Raw genomic sequence first — 17,048 nt, forward strand, 5'->3', positions numbered from 1 at the left:
CTTGTCAGAAAACCCAGGAGGACTAATTCCCTTGGCAAAGGGAGAGAAATTCTGGCCACTGGGAGAAACATGCTTGAAGTCAAAAAAATACTACCACCTGGAGAGTTAACTTCTAGCCAACCTCTATAATGAAAAACAGACCCCCTCCAATTAAATGCCATGCCCCAGGGTGGCAGAACACATGCACCTCTAACCCAGCTATGAACAGGCCATCCAAAGTCATCTTCTGTGGGCATGTTAGTGTTTAGTAACCAGCTGACAGCTGATTAAATCCAGATGAGCACTGTACCTTCTCTGGTCAGCAAAGAACAAACAGGACTTCCCAGCCATACCGTCCCTGTCCCTACCCCCACCCCAGGGCCAGCCTTAGAGCTGCCATACTCAAGCTGCAGCAGGATCTAAGGCTCTGTGTCACAGGGCTCTCATTCTGTTGCAAAGCAAGCCCACACCTGGTCAGAAGCATTTCTTAGAAGAGCTGGCTCACTGTAAAATTATGACAAATCTTCACCTGCCACAACTCTTTCTTTTAAAATCAAACTACTGAAAACTGGAGGAGATATATATCATATAGATTGGGGGCCTCTGCTGCCTGGGATATGCATAGGAAGGGCTGCAGAGTTGGGGCACTCACTCCCCTCCCTTCCTCTGAGGTTCAGCAAGAGGGAAACTCCAAGGGGTAATCATAGCATGGGCAACTGAGATAGCAGAAAGTCACGGGGGTGGAGGAGAACCTGGTACCTCTCCCCCACACTACCTACAAAGGAACGGCCTTGCTTGATGGAACCAGAATAATGCCAAAGCCTGTCCTAGTGTGTGAGTAACCAAAGCAGGAGAGACCACACAGTAGCCATCCCAACATGGAAGACTCCATGAGAAGCCTCCTCCATGACATCCTGAAATCCAGGGGTTCACAGTCTTCTGTTGGAATCCCTTTACTTTTCAAAAAGATTTTCAGTAAATGCTGCAACATTTGTTAAACACCAGCTCTGGGTTTCTCAAACTGGGGTCTACAAATGCCACTGCCACGGAAGCTACACCACCAACTACAGACATGGAATTCTATGACAGAATGCATGTCCTTATTGTGTACGCCAATTTTTAATGTATCTCCCAATACTTGCAGCTGAAGATACTACTTGTAGCAATCCAATTGACATAAGGTGACATGGAATCAACATGGTGGTGTCTCATTCAAGGTTAAAAAGTCTTTCCTTCGTGTAGGAGATAATCAATACACAGAGCTGCTTTAATATTGATGGTTGCTCTTTTTTGTTGAGCTATTATTCATTTTATGTAATGTTAGCATCCTCCATAGTTTATAAGATGAGGAAACTGAAGCACACAGAGGTTAAGTAAATTGCCCAAGATTATTCACCAATTCATGGTAGAAACAGATGTAGCCTCCCCACAGTATAAACCAGAGCCTATACTTTAACAACTGTACACTGCCTCTCAATTCCTTGGAGATAAACAAAAGCTCTGGGAAAGCAGTTTCCCAGACACAAAGTGGGTAGGAAGAGTTCACCAAACATTTCCCAGGGGCTCACTTTCCAAGGGGCTCCTATACCCCTAGAGCCTCTGCTTTAAGGGTTGGAGTCAATGTTCCACAAACAAAGTCAAATTCACTGGGTTTTACACCCTTATGTCAAGGGCACTGGTGATTCAACAGATTTTTGTCCAATGCAGAGAGAAAGTCCCCGGAAATTACATGCAAAATGTATGGCTTCAGAACATTTTTCTTGGAAGAAAGTCAACAATTTTCCAAGTGACCTATTATCCAAAAATAGAGAGAGAATCAACCTCCTGAAGAAATCCATCAGATGCATCTGGTTCCCACCAAACTTTATAGTACATAGATGGACCTCAGCGGCCATCAAGACCTATTCCCTCATTGTACTGAGAAGGAAAACAAGGTCAAGAAGTGAACTAGCTTGCTAAAGCCACGGATGGTTAGGAACAAGACTGGAACTGGATGTCAGGGCTCAGAGCGCTAACCTCTCCTGAGGCAGTCAGTTGTACTGCCTGACTTTCTACCATATGAATTTCCTCTTCTGAATTAATGAATCCAGACTGCACTGATAAGTAGTTAGATGTTCCTGCCACATGCTCCAAGGCACACTGTCCTTCCTCTTTCATGCTGTAGTGTTTTCTCCTATTTTATTGTCCTATCCTCCAAGTGCACCCTCTTCAACACTCCATCAGGATAGACCTTCCTTGCCATCGTCTCCCAGGCCCTACTCTGGTGGGCTCATAATAAATACAGTCAGCTCTCCACATCCACAGGATTGGATCCACATTCATGGCTCCAACCAACTGCAGATTAGGAAAAAAAAAATGTATTTTAATTTGTAAATTTGAACAAGAAAATCTTTCTGGAATTTTGATTAGGATTGTGTTGAATTCATAGATCTGTTTATGGAGATTAACTTTCTGACAATATTTAATATTCTAATTCATTAACACAGGGTCTCTCTCTCCCCATTTATTTATGTCTTTGAGTTCTTTCATTAGTGCTTTGTAGCTTTCAGTAACTCTTGCACATGTTTTGTTAGATTTAATTTTATTAAGAATCCCATGTTCATGATGCCCTCTTTCACCACTTCTATTTAATATTCTTCTATTTTTTTAGTTCTTGAAATGCTGGCCAGAGTAATTAGACAGACAAAAGAAATTAAAGGGATATGGATAGGAAAAAAAAGAACTCAAAGTAGTACTATTTGCTGATGATATGATTCTATATCTAGAAGATTCAAAAAATTCCACCAGAAAACTTCTAGAACTAGTAAATGAATTTAGCAAAGTAGCAGGATACAAAATCAACACCCATAAATCAAAGGCATTTCTGTATCAGTGACAAATCCTCTGAAAGGGAAATGAGGAAAATTGCCCCATTTACAATAGCCTCAAAAAAAAAATACTTGGGAATCAATTTAATGAAAGAGATGAAAGACCTCTACAACAAAAACTACAGAATGCTAAAGAAAAAAAATCAAAGAAGTTCTTAGAAAATGGAAAGACCTACCTTGTTCTTGGATAGGCAGAATTAATATTGTCAAAATATTAATACTACCAAAATCACCATATAGATTTAATGCAATTCCAATCAAAATCCCAATGGCATTCCTCATAGAAAAAGAAAAAGTAGAAATAGCACACCTCAAACCGAGGTTTTATTGGGGAGAAGCCATTCAAATGAGGCAAGGGGTAGGGTTACAATAAACAGGTGATTATAATCAAACCCCATCAGGTGACATCCACTTCTGAAGCTGCACGTCTCTTATCCTAGTGGAGGTAAGGTCCAATTGCATTGCAATGTTCAGTACCTCTTTACTCAGGACTTAAAGGTGTGTACATAGCTCCTATCCAGAATGGCTCCTGATATTAGACAAAGGAGTCAAAAACATACATTGGAGAAAAGATAGTCTCTTCAACAAAAGGTACTGGGAAAACTGGACATCCACATGTAACAAAATGAAATTAAGCCCCTATCTCTCACCATGCACAAAACTCAACTCAAAGTGGATCAAGGACCTAGGAATTAAACCAGAGATACTGAACCTAATAGAAGAACAAGTAGGCCTAAATCTCCATTATGTCAGATTAGGCCCTCCCTGACTTCCTTAGTAAGACTCCTATAGTACAAGAATTAAAATCAAGAATCAATAAATGGGATGGGCTCAAACTAAAAAGCTCTTCTCAGCAAAGGAAACAATCAGTGAGGTGAACAGAGAGCCTACATTTTGGAAGGAAATTTTTACCACTCCACACATCATATAGAGCACTAATCTCTAGGATATATAAAGAACTAAAAAATCTTAATACGAAAAAAACAAATAACCCGAACAATAAATGGCAAAGAACTGAACAGACACTTCTCCAAAGATGATATACAATCAGTCAACAAATATATGAAAAAAATGTTCAACATCTCTAGCAATCAGAGAAATGCAAATCAAGACTATTCTATCTCACTCCAGTCAGAATGACAGCCATTAAGAATACAAACAACAATAAGTATTGGTGAGGATGTGCGGGGAAAGGCACACTCTTACATTGCTGGGTGAGACTGCAAATTGGTGCAGCCAATATGGAAAGAGTATGGAGATTCCTTGAAAAACTGGGAATGGAACAACCATTTGACCCAGCTATCCCACTCCTCGGTCTATACCCAAAGGACTTAAAAACAGCATAGTACAGGGACACAGCCACATCAATGTTTGTAACAGCACAGTTCACAATAGATAAACTGTGGAAGCAACCTAGATGCCCATCAGTAGATGAATGGATAAAGAAAATGCGGTATATATACACAATAGAATACTACTCAGCAATAAAAGAAAATAAAACCATGGCATTTGCAGGTAAATATATGGAGTTAGAGAATATAATGCTAAGTGAAGTCAGCCAGTCCCAAAAAACCAAATGCCAAATGTTTTCTCTGATATAAAGTTGTTGATTTATGATAGGGTTGAGGGAGCAGCATTGGAGGATTAGATAAACTCTAAATAGGGCAAAGGGGTGGGAGGGGAAGGGAGAGGGCATGGGGGTAGGAAGACAGTGGAATGAGATGGACATGTATCCTAAGTACATGTATGAAGACATGAATGGTGTGACTCTACTTTGTGTACAGAGATATGAAAAATTGTGCTTTATATGTGTAATATGAATTGTAATGCATTCTGCTGTCATATATAACAAATTAGAATAAATAAAAATAAATAATTTTAAAATGCAATGGAAAAAAAGAATCCCGTGTTCATTGTAAATGATGCTGTTATTTTAATTATAATGTTTACTTATTCATTGCTAGTATATAGAAACATAATTGATTTTTGTATATTAATCTTAATCTCAAATTTACTAAACTCACTCACTTTGTGTCTTCTTTGGGATTTTCTCAGTGAAAAATTATGGCAACTGTAAATAAAGACCCTTTTACTTCTTCCTTCCCTAAAAAGAAAAAGAGGAAGAGAAGGAAAAAAATATACTAAACATATGTAGACCTTTTTCTTGTCATTATCCCCTAAACAATACAGTATAACAACAATAGCATTTACAATGTGTTAGGTATATAAGTAATGTAGAGATAATTTAAAATATGGGCAGATATGCAAGGTCATATGCAAATATTATGCCTTTTTTTTATAAGGGACTTGAGCATTTGCCTATTTTGGTATTCGCCAGGGTCCTGGAACCAATCCCTCTATGGATACTGAGGGACTTCTATATTTACTGTTTTAAAAAAATGAATGAATGGATGGATGGATGGTTAGACGGATAAATGACTAACATCTCCTTAAAGAATGGCCCTTATGCTGGGCGCAGTGTACTGCACCTACAATCCCATCAACTCAGGAGACTGAGGCAGGAGGTTCAGGAGTTCAAAGCCAGCCTCAGCACATTATTGAGGTGTTAACAACTCAGCAAGACTCTATCTCTAAATAAAATATAAAAAAAGGACTGGGGATGTGGCTCAGTGGCTCAGTGGTTAAGCATCCCTGGATTCAGTCCCCAGTACAAAAAAAAAAAAAAAGTCCTTATAAGTCCACAGGAGGTATGGTGTAACCTTAGCCACTTTCCTTAGTACCAGCTGAAGTAAGGCTCATGGAGGAAAGGGAACTGAGGAGGAGGATGATCAAGAACCTAGGAATTAAACCAGAGACACTGTACCTAATAGAAGGAGGAGGAGGAGGAGGAAATGCATAATATGGACAGTGTGTACATGGAAATCTAGTGCCTCTGGCTCAGATAGGAAGTGAAGGGACACCTGAGATCCCACACAAACTGCGGCCCAGGCCAGCCTCCCTATGGACCTGCAGGTGTGTTCCAACCGTGAACTTCACTGCCGGTGTCTGTGCTGTCCTCCTTCTCAAGCACAACTTCTGAGGCTTTAGTTTTCTCTCAGCCTGCAGGGAGCATGCCAAGAACTTCCTGTAGTTCATGAGTCATGATCTCCCGGCCCTGAGCACAGAACATCTCCTGAGGGAAGCCAAGGCTGTGGGGGCCCCAAACTCTGAGGGAAGCTCTGCCAGAGGGTACACTGACGGAGAAGCAGTACCCAGGAAAGGTCCTGCGGAGGTGCTGGGATAAAGTGTTTAGGGTGCCATGGAAATCTCAATGGGTGGCCAGGCCTGAAAGAACTCAGAGCATACAGAATACTAGGCACTGACCTGGACTCAGGCAGCCTGACGTGTGTTCTCGGGAGTCCAGGCTTGACGGTTGCTGAGGGAACCAAAGAGAAAAGCCTATGTGAGATTGTTCTACAAGCAGAAAAGCCCTATTACCACCAGTTGCTGTAGCTAAACAGAAATTCAACGTCAAACGTTCAAGACATAATACTCCCTGCCTCTCCTTCCTATGCCTTCTGAATTCTGATTTCTAGGAAGGGTTAAAAAGGAGGGAGCACTCACTAAGTCTCCATCGCAGATTTGAACACAGCCAAATCTGCCGTAGAGCAGAACACGCTTCCAAGACCACAAAGAGCCCTGCAAGCCCAGAGAGAAGAGCAAACCAAATTTGGCCTTTGCAAATGCAGAAACGGCAGCCTATTCCTTCTGCACACACCTTGAAGCATGCCTACCTTTTGTAATCTTACTTGAGACCATCAACAAATATTTATGAAGCCCCTGATGTGCCACAGGACTGTGTTCAACATGTGACTTCCAGAAGCTATCCAGAATCCTTTTCTCCCTGAAAGCACTAATGTGTCACCTGGCTGCTTCCAACACCATATGTTAATATTCGTGTCACTCCTCTATCTCAAATGACAGCTGCCAGAGAGACAGGTGTGTCTGGGGATTTATTTCCATTTCAAATGTTATTGTTTTCCTAGCTTCTGCTATCATTTTTTTGCTCTTGGCTATGTATAGAATCTATTTTATTTTTCTTCTTCCCCTTTGTTTCTCATATAAGCAGGACACACACACACACACACACACACACATACACACACGCAGAGAAAGAGAGAGAGAGAGAGAGAGAGAGAGAGAGCTAAATTACTGACAATAATTGCAAGACATCTCACCTCTGAGGACCTTAGTTTCCACACCTGGAAAATAAAAGTACTGAAGAAGACAAGCTGCAAAAAAACTTTTGAATCTTCTTCTGGAACCTGGGGTTCTGGGTAGCCAGATCTTCACTTTTAAAAAAGGAAAGGAAAGGAGAAGCACCCAGGTCATGGACAAAGTAGAGATCAGAGTTTAAAAAAAAAACTGTTGAATTGCCAAGTTGCTCTGCTCATGACCAACATGTAATAGACAGCCCAGATTATAAGACCCACTATGAACAGATCATCTGTGTCCAGAACAAGAGCCAAACTGTTAGATTGAAGTGAATGGAAATTATTAAGTGTTCAAAGTTTCCTTAAATAATTATTTTGTTACTGGGTACTAATCAAAAAGGTTGACTCTAGACTGACTTTGGGGACAGGAATTGCTATAGTGTGGGAGTTGAATGTCCTGTGATTGCCCATGTGTTAAAGACTTGGTCCTCAGGGTGGTGCTATTGGGAGGTAGTAGAACCTTTAAGAGGTGCAAGGTCTTTAAGTCATTGGGGTCATGCCCTTGAAAGAGAAAGAGAGACCTGACCTTTTCCTCTCCCTCTCTTGCTGCCTCGCCACAGGCTCAAAGCAATGGAACCAGTTGACCCTGTGCTGGAATCTCCAAATCTGTGAGCCAAAAATAAGGCTTTTCTCTTTTTAAGTTAATTACCTTTTAACTGAAGGTAATTAAGTTTGATCCTAGTGATGAAAAGCTTACTGAAACAGGGATGGCAGGAGCTAAGGAAGATCAGGCAAGAAGAGGAATGGGTTTTATCCCTCTTTAGTTTGGACATGGGCCAGCCTGCATTGATGCTTGACCCCTTGGACATCTCTTCAAATGGCAAGCTGTGGTTGCTCAGAACACAACCCACCTCCAATGCCTGTGGATCAGGATAGAAAAAAATTAGACAAAGCCTTCTCCACCCTCACAAATTCTTGGGAAGCCACTCAGAAGTGGGTAAAAACACATAGATCCAGGGTGGGGGGGGGCGATGACAGAGAGAGATTAAGTCAATGCATATTAAAAGGGCAAGGAACTCCCAAACCAAAGAAAAATCACACCTCCCTGAAGGAGGTAGCAGAAGACAAGGCAGCCAGTACAAGCTAGAGCTTGAGGAAGAAGGCAGGGGAGAGCAGAGACAGGAGGGAGGCCCAGAGGAAGAGACGGTTGATGGACTGAGTGTAATTTGGAGAAGATGTGGCACTCAAAGAGGATTGTTAGTTTGATATATATGAATCATGCTGTGTAATGCCCCTCTTCTGTGTCTCATGTAGGAATTTTAAGACTATAACAAGATTAAAATCCCTTTACAAGGTTTTCTTGAAGTTGGAAACAGGTCTTTTTTGACTGCTACCCCTTGCTAAGACAGATACAAAGTCTCATCCTGGTTGCATTCTGGTGAGAGCACTTTGTGCCTGAGTTGATCTCAACCTGTTACCCACTGGGTTTATGAAGAGTGTGCATCAGAAGAAGGGCCTTAGGTTTGAAGGAAAACCATACTGGTTTCAATAAAAATTGCATGGAGTATTTTAGCCTCTGTTTCCTCAATCTGAAAAGAAGACAATAATTTCTAAACTAATATAGCATATGTATGGTAGTCCTCAACAAGGAGACCCTTGAACCACCCTGAAAAACTTTCCCAAAGACCTTATGCCCATAAAAATGAAGAAAGTACTGAAAGTGGATGAATCTGAAAAAAATCATAATAAATGAAAGAAATCAAACCCAAACACCAAAGGTTGTATGATTACAATTATAAGAACAGTCAAGAGAAGACAAATCTATGGAGACAGATCATTGGTTGGAAATGAGGAATAATAGCAAACAAGCACGAGGGGTGGTTGGGTGGTAGAAATTATTTAAAGGAAGATTGCAATGATGGTTGCCCAACTAATACTAATAATCACTGAATTATACACTTTAAAGGGTAAATTTTATGGTATATAAATTATATCTCAATAAAACTAAAAAATAAATATGCTCCCCATTAACCTCAATTTGATAGTATTGTGGGGGGGGAAAGGAGAATTTGTTACCTGAAACAATTTTCTCCAGTTAGTTCTTATACATACTCTCCCTGCCCACACATGAGTATGAATACAAACCCTTGCTCCACAAAGAGTGGTCAACAGCCAGCAACATCAGCCGTCCTCCGGGAGCTTGCTGGGAAGTCAGACTCTGAGGCCCCACCACAGAACTAATTTGTGGTTTCAAGTTGACGAGCACATTCAAGTTTAGAGCACATTCAAGTTTAAGAAGCACTGCTCTAGAACATTCATCAAACAATGAGAACCATGCCCTCCCAAAGGCTGTTCTCTGGTCATGTCATCGTCTTTTATGAATACGACATTTGATAGGCATTCTTTTCCAGAGAACATTCTTGTTTTCCTGAAACCAAGTATTTGGGGGAAAAAAAACCCAAATAGCTTCTTTTCAAATTAAAGTCCTTCGTTATTTGTTATAAACAACACTAATCAGTGTTGCCTGCCTGCCGCAAAGACTGGACCAGATGTTTCCGTGAGGCTGCATCCAAGAGTAAAATACCAGGCATCCAAAGACTGCAGCCCTCACCTCCCTTTCTGGATGGTCATGGGAGAATCCAAATGACCATTTGCTGTAGCTTAGAGGCCTCCCCACAATCTGTCGTGTTGGGAAGCTGTCCCCACTGATATTCCTCTTTCTAATCCCATGTAGCGCAAATATCAGATGGTTAGCACTTAACACACTGGAAAACAACCTAAAGATGAGCAATTTTATGAGCATCCATATTTTGATGCTTGCAAAGCAAATAAGACAGAAGGGAACTGATTTCTAATTGGTCTGGTTCTGGCCTGGAGAATAAAGCAAAAATTGTGTTTTTAACTGCTTTGAGGACCTATTAACTGCAGAACCTAAAGACTTTCCTTCCCCCAAAAGATACTAGCACTGAACATTGACCTCAGGTACCTAGGTCAATGTTGGCAATTTTTACTCTAAAACATGGGAAACATCATTTCAGTTATGTTAGAGATTTTTATTATCTCTAAACCAAAGTGTTTGGGAAACATGCTCTTTTAGCATAATTTTATCTTATTAAGCAAGGTGCTTATTTTTATTATCATTATTAATGTATATTAATTGTATGAATTAATGGGTTTGACTGTGACATATATACTCATATATCATGCTTTGATCATATCCACACTCTCTATTTCCCTCCTTTTCCCTCTCCTTTCTCTTACTCCCTCCATCCCAGTTCCTTTCCCTTCCCTAATAACCCCTCTTCTACTTTCAGGACATCATTTTGGGGTTTGGGGAGTTTTGTTTTTGATTTTTAGTTTCCACATATGAGAGAAAACATATGATACTTGTCTAACTTATTTTGCTTCACTTGCTGACCTCCAAATCTATTTTCCTACAAATGACATGATTTTATTTTTCTTTATAGCTGAATAAAACTCTGTTGTGTCTATATATCACATTTTCCATTTTCTTTACCCATTCATCTATCAACTGACACTGAGGCTAATTCCGAAATTTGGGTATTGTGAATAGTGCCACAATGAACATAGGTATGCAGAGAACTATTTTGTATGCTGACTTCATTTACTTTGGGTATATACCCAGGAGTAGTATAGCTAGATCATATGATAGCTCTATATTTTTAGTTTCTTAAGAAACTTCCACATACTGTTTTCCATAATGATTATACCAATTTACATTCCCATCAGCAGTGTCTAAGTGTTCCTTCCTCTCCAAATTCTCCCCAACATTTGTTATTCTTGGGGATTTTTTCTAATTTTGTCTTGTTTTTGTTGGTTTTGATAACAGCCATTCTGTGTAGGCTGAGATGAAGTTTTTGATTTGCATTTCCCTGATGGCTAAAAATGTTGAGTATTTCTTCATATTTGTATTGGTCATTTGTACTTCTTTTGAGAAATATCTGTTCAGATCTTTGGTCTGTTTGTTGATCGGGTTACTGGTTCTTCTGTTAAGTTTTTTGACTTTTGTATATATCCTGGATATCAATCCTCTGTCAGACAAATAGCTAGCAAGAATTTTCTCCTATCCTGTAGAAGGACTCTTCAATCCATGATTGTTTTCCTTTGCTCTGCAGAAGCTTTTCAATTTGATGCAATCCCATTTGTCAATTCTTCCATTTATTTCCAGGGGTATTAGAGGCCTGTCGAGGAAATCACTGCCTGGTGCCAATATCTTGAATGGGTTCCTCTGTGTCCTCTAGTAGATTCAAAGTTTCAAGTTTTACGTCAAGAATTTTGATCCAAGTCACCGAGCTGCCTATGAGGACTCAGCAACCTCCTGATGAACTCCCTTCTCACTCCTTCTTCCACAACCGCCTTCCATGGGCCATTTCCACCAAGCAAAGGAATCGAATGGTATGTCCACCATCCAGGACCTCCACTCTTTCAACCCCTTTACTGATTCAAGTAAGGATGGTGACCTGCTTCCTGCTGATACTGAGGATTGTATCCATATAAGAAATCAACAGAGAAAAGGCAGGAAGACCCCCTACTACTATCCAAGGGATTGCTGATGATTACATAAAAAAGGAACTAGTGAAGGCGTTTAAGAAGAAATTTGCCTGCAATGGTAGAATAATTAAGCATCCAGAATATTGAGAAGTAATTCAGCTACTGGGTGATCAGCACAAAAATACAGGTCAGTTCCTGGTAAAGACTGGACTGACTCCAGATGATCAGCTGAAGGTTTGAAGGGTTTAAATGCTTATGGCTCACTGAAATTGTGAGGATTTCCTGTTATTATTCCAATTGCTTAGAATAACATTTTCTAACCTTTTACTTGAAGTCTGTGTATGTCTTTGCTAATAAGGTGAGTTTCCTGCAGGCAACAAACAGTTGGGTCTTGTTTTTTAATCCAATCAGCTAGACTGCATCTTTTAATTTGATAATTAAGACCATTATAGTCAGGATTTTTATTTAAAGGCAGGAACTAGTACCTGTCATTTTTTTTGTTTTTCTTCTGATTGCTTTGAATATTCTATGTTCACTTGTTTCTCCTTTATTCATCTTAAAGTTTTGATGGTTTACTGGATTAATAATGCTTGGATCCAGTTAAAGAATTTATAGAAAAAGGAAGGAAGACAGAAAGAAAGAATAAGATAAGAAAGAAAAAAAATGGGTCAAAAATTCCTCCTAACTGAGATAGTTGGGTCTTCTAATTTGGGAGTCTTCCAGGCATAGTAGGAAGATAATGGGTCACAGCAGAAGCTAGTTGTGATTCCTCTCAACTTCGACCAAATGGATCCAGATGGTGTGCAGGCACACCTTGTCCCATGTGTCTCCCCAGGCAGATTAAGAGAATATTGGCAACAGAACAACTGTATTCACTCCTGACCTCTTTTGTATGCACACTCAGGAGCCTGTTAAAAGTCAGAGGCACTGAGAATCTTAGTGTGTGGACTGAGCTTCAGGAGTCTGTGGACTGGCCAGGTGGGTACACACTTGCCCCAGAAGCCCTCAGTCTGTGAGCTGGGTGAATGGCAAACATCAAAGTCATGAATATCCTGGAATGCATTTGTCAGTGGGGTAAGCAATCATACTGCTAAGTTCTGCACTGGATAACAGGGACACAGGCAGGGTCAGGATGTAAGGGTAAGCTAAATGATTTGCTAGTTTCCCTTTTTTTTTTTTTTTTTTTTTTTAATTTTTGATTTGCCAGGTTCAGTCTAAGTGCTGTTAGACCTGCCCCCCATCCCCACTAAACCTCATATGATTGATCTTGCTCTTTATCACAGAAGTCCGGGCCACAGACCCCTGAGCCCTCCAATCCCCTTCCAATCATAGCCCACATTCCCCACTTCTCTAACCCTTCTGAAGAGTCGTGACAGACACTTTCTCTAGCCACTACTATCTCAACCATTTCGTGTGGCTCTCTTCCCTCAGTCACTGCAGTGGGGTGTCCCTAGGGAGTTTTAATTGATTGTTCTGTGCTGGGAGCCATCAGCCAAGTAGGTATGACAAATTCCTTGCCAGCTTACTCCCATGCTGTCTAGTGGAAGGACTTCTGAAAGGTGACCTTGCTCAAGGACCAGGGCAGGATCCGTGTTTAGGGTGTTCCCCCTTTAGAATAGGGCGGTTTAGCATAATAGGAGATTAGGGTGTTCCCCCTTTAGAATAGGGCAGTTTAGCATAATAGGAGATTAGGGTGTTCCCCTTTAGAATAGGGCGTATCCTGCTGCTGAGTTCCTCTTGAGTGCTTAGGGTCAGACAATATATTTTGGGAGACAGAAGCCCATGCGGAGTGAATTAGGGCAGAGTAGTGGATTTGAGAGAGTGGATTTGGGCAGAGAACGTGGATTCCCCCAGAGCGTGTTTGTAGACGGCCGGTGTGAGTTCGGGAATAAAGAATTGCTGTTTGAATCTACAAGCTGTGTGGTGGCTCGTGATTTGTGCCCAGCCAGAGACTGCGGCAGTTCTGTTTTCTGATTCCTAGGGCAGTTTAGTCCCTAACAGAAGACCCTTCTCAAGATGGCTCCTGGTTATAGCACCCTTAGAGTCTGCTGAGTGATATAATGAATCCCTTCTCTAAAACTAGTTTGTTATGCAGGAGGAGCACCTCTCTAAGTAGCACCTTGGCAGTAGGCAAGAACAAGCACCTTGTAAAAGGTGGCAAGAAGGAAGCCAAGCAGAAAATTTTCTAAGAACGTTTGGTATAATGTGAAAGCACTAGCTATGTTCAATATGAGAAATACTGGGAAAACATTAGCCACAAGAACTCAAGGAATCCAAATTGCATCTGATGGCCTCAAGGGTCATGTGTTTGAAGTAAGTCTTGCTGATCTGCAGAATAATTAAATTGCATGTAGAAAATTCAAGCTAATTACTGAGGATGTTCAGGGCAAAACTGCCTAACTTCCAATGCATGGATCTTACCAGTGACAAAATGAGTTTCATGGTCAAAAGAGTGGCAGACCATGATTGAAGCTCAAGTTGATGTCAAGACTATGGATGGCTATTTTCTGCATCTGTTCTTTGTTGGTTTTACTTTTTAAAATGCAACAATCAAATGCAGAAGCCCTCTTATACTCAGCACCAACTGATCTGCCTAATCCAGAAGGAGATAACAGAAATCATGACCCCAGAAGTACCAAACTGACTTGAAAGAAGTGATCAATAAATTGATTCCAGACAGCATTGAGAAAGATATAGAAAAGGTTCACCAGTCTATTTATCCTCTTTATGATGTCTTTGTTAGAAAAGTAAAAATACTGAAGAAGCCCAGGGTGTAAATGGGAAAACTCATGGAGCTTCTTGGTAAAGATAGTGGTTCTAGAAAAGCTACTATGGATAAGATGACAAGCACTAAGTTGAACACATTGATGGACATGAACCATCAGTCCAAGAATCTATTTAAAATTTAGAATTTTAATAGTGACAAATAAAAAGTCTTATTTATGGGGAGGGAAAGCTTGTAAGAACAATGGGTTTGCCTCACAGTTAGGTCTGCCAGTTTGCTGTTGTCATTGAGGCTTCCTGCCATCTCCCAACTACTTTATGCTTGCAGGGTCAGTTCCCTATCATGGTTCACTATCCCACCATGAATAGGGTAGCAGGGACTGAAGTTTCAAACACTGTACTTTTCTCTGATTTATCTTTCTCCTTCTCCATGCTGATACGGTTTCCTGTCACTTCTTTGTTGGTTCCAGAGTCTCCTCTTTCTCTAGGAGGAATACAATTTCCCCTTTGTTGCCCTGACTCTTCTCACTTACAGAGTCACATGATGGGTACTTCTATTCTGCCATCTTCCCACTAGACAAGGTATTTAAAGGGTTCTATCCTCTGTCACTCAAGGTGACTATCCAGCCCAGGGTCTACTCACCATTCTTGGATCCCCTGGGTATCTTCATTTTTATTTTTCCTCATAAACACTGCCTCTAAAAGAACAGCAGGAAAAAAGGAAAGATTGGTAAAGGTAGACCAGTTGGCTCTGTTCCTTTGGAGGTCTGGGGACAATGATTAACAAAATTTTCATTTTTATATGATGTTCTTTCTATCACAGAAGTTGAACTCATACGGGGATTTGAAGATGGCAGATAAATTTTGAGCCAAGTTAAAATAAAATCAAACAGTCTGAAAATCACTACAAAAGAATATTCATCCACTCTTTCCAACAGTAGAAAGTGTAAAGGATTTTCCAAACTCTGCAAAAAATGTGAAAAAATTTTTCATGTTACTTTACTTAAGGTCAGTGTGGGAGGAGGGAGAAGAATGGATCTCAGACCAAAGATTCCAGAGTCACAACCTAGAAAGGGGGGGAAAAAAGGAGAAAAGGATCTGGAGCTAGAACAGGCTGGGCAGCTGACAGTCTGTGGATACCAGATGAGTTTGCTTCAACTACAGCAGCTGGGAGCAGCCCAATGATTTAAGGGCCTTGTGATGTCTTCCACACACAAAGAACATGGTGTGCTTCTCATGCCCTGATTTTACTTCCCAAGATATGAAAAATATACACTTTGAACTACAACGTTGAATGAATGAGCTCTTGATATAAACATGTTTATATCGACATGCTATTTATTTTTAAAAATTGCCTGTGAATTTTTAAGCTTCAAAACTTGTGGTGAGGAAAAGATACAGTAATAAATTCATCTTGAATTTAATTTTTTATTGATTTATTAGATGAATAGACCGTATTACCATTATCAGCTATTAGAGCTATTGACAAGTTATTATGAACAGCCATACTAACCCTATCAGAATCCATCCCAGAGATCTCAACAATTTCCAAAAAGAGAAGAATAACTATCCACACTAGAGCAGCACTGGGTGATAAAAAATATATATATATTTGCACACAAATGAGGGCTGGGAATATAGCTCAGTTGGTAGAATGCTTGCCTCGCATGCACAAAGCCCTGGGTCCAATCCCTAGCACCACAAGAAGAAAAAAAAAAACATAAATGATCAAAACATACATGTTTCAGGAAATTTAGATGAATTTCAGGCTTATCTTTCTGTATAAAGGATGTTACCTAATAGTCTGCCAATTATGACACTTGATAATTTATTTCCACACTACAATTTCTCCAAGGTTAAGTGGGCTTGGTGGCTCACAGTGCAGCAGAAAATGCTGTGGGGAAACATTTGCTGTGTTCTCCCTGGTGAAGGAGTGCATTGATTGGTGACTAAGCTGTTTGTATTGGAAGCGTTATCACTCACTTTACCATTGAAATCACCCTGTTGGGAAGGTAAAGGTCAGAAGCTTGTGGGTCCTTCCAACTCAGCCCAGAGACAGGGTTCAGGCTACAGCTGATCCACACCAGACACACAGGGAACAGTCTCCATAACCAGACACAATGTCGGGAGGAGGGCTCAGAAGCATCACTTGGCAACTGATGGAGCCATTTGGCAGGTCATGAGAGTCTCCTCTGAAAAACTCAAAAAAGACTTGAAGTGTTTACCATATTGTATTTGGGGGAGAGATAATAAATTAAATGTCAGAATGATGGAGTAAGAAAAGGAACCTCACTGCAGTAAGTAGATGCTGATTATGATTGGAGATCTGGGGAGAAAACAAATCATTTTTGGCAGCATGGAAAGAAATGAATATGTGTGTCAAGGTTAAAGAAAAATCTCTTCTGTTCGAAGTGGAGACTTGCTTTGCAACCGGTAGGAGAGTTACTGCCTGGCTAGAAGAGAGAGAAGAACATTATGAATCTAGAGTGGAGAAATGTAGTCTGCTTGATCCTGAAGTAGATGTAACATTGGAAATAATGAGAGAGAAAGAGGCTAAGGTGGGACCAGACTGAAGAGAATGGTTTTTTATCTTCTGACCATAATTTCATGAATATTTTTCTCACAGCTCCACTTCACACAATAAGGAGCAGCTGCCTGCAACCCTGTGTCAAGGATTCTAAGGCAGTGTGTGGACTTTTGATAAAATATTAGCAATGTCTGCCTTGTAGGGCAGACATTGAATAGAGGTCCCCATGCTGCAGGTCTGCTGACTTATTCCTATAGTAGCAGGGAACCATGAGAAGTTCAAAAG

General features: G+C 40.5%; 2 pseudogenes; both read left to right on the forward strand.

Moving 5' to 3' along the window:
• The first annotated feature begins 11,418 nt into the window (after positions 1–11,418).
• LOC143382277 (eukaryotic translation initiation factor 1 pseudogene) lies at positions 11,419–11,752 on the forward strand (annotated as a pseudogene).
• Positions 11,753–13,572: 1,820 nt separating this feature from the next.
• Positions 13,573–14,414, forward strand: LOC143381949 (small ribosomal subunit protein eS1 pseudogene; annotated as a pseudogene).
• The last annotated feature ends 2,634 nt before the right edge of the window (positions 14,415–17,048 follow it).

The sequence above is a fragment of the Callospermophilus lateralis genome, chromosome 16, assembly GCF_048772815.1.
Source record: "Callospermophilus lateralis isolate mCalLat2 chromosome 16, mCalLat2.hap1, whole genome shotgun sequence".
Taxonomy (NCBI): Eukaryota; Metazoa; Chordata; class Mammalia; order Rodentia; family Sciuridae; genus Callospermophilus; species Callospermophilus lateralis.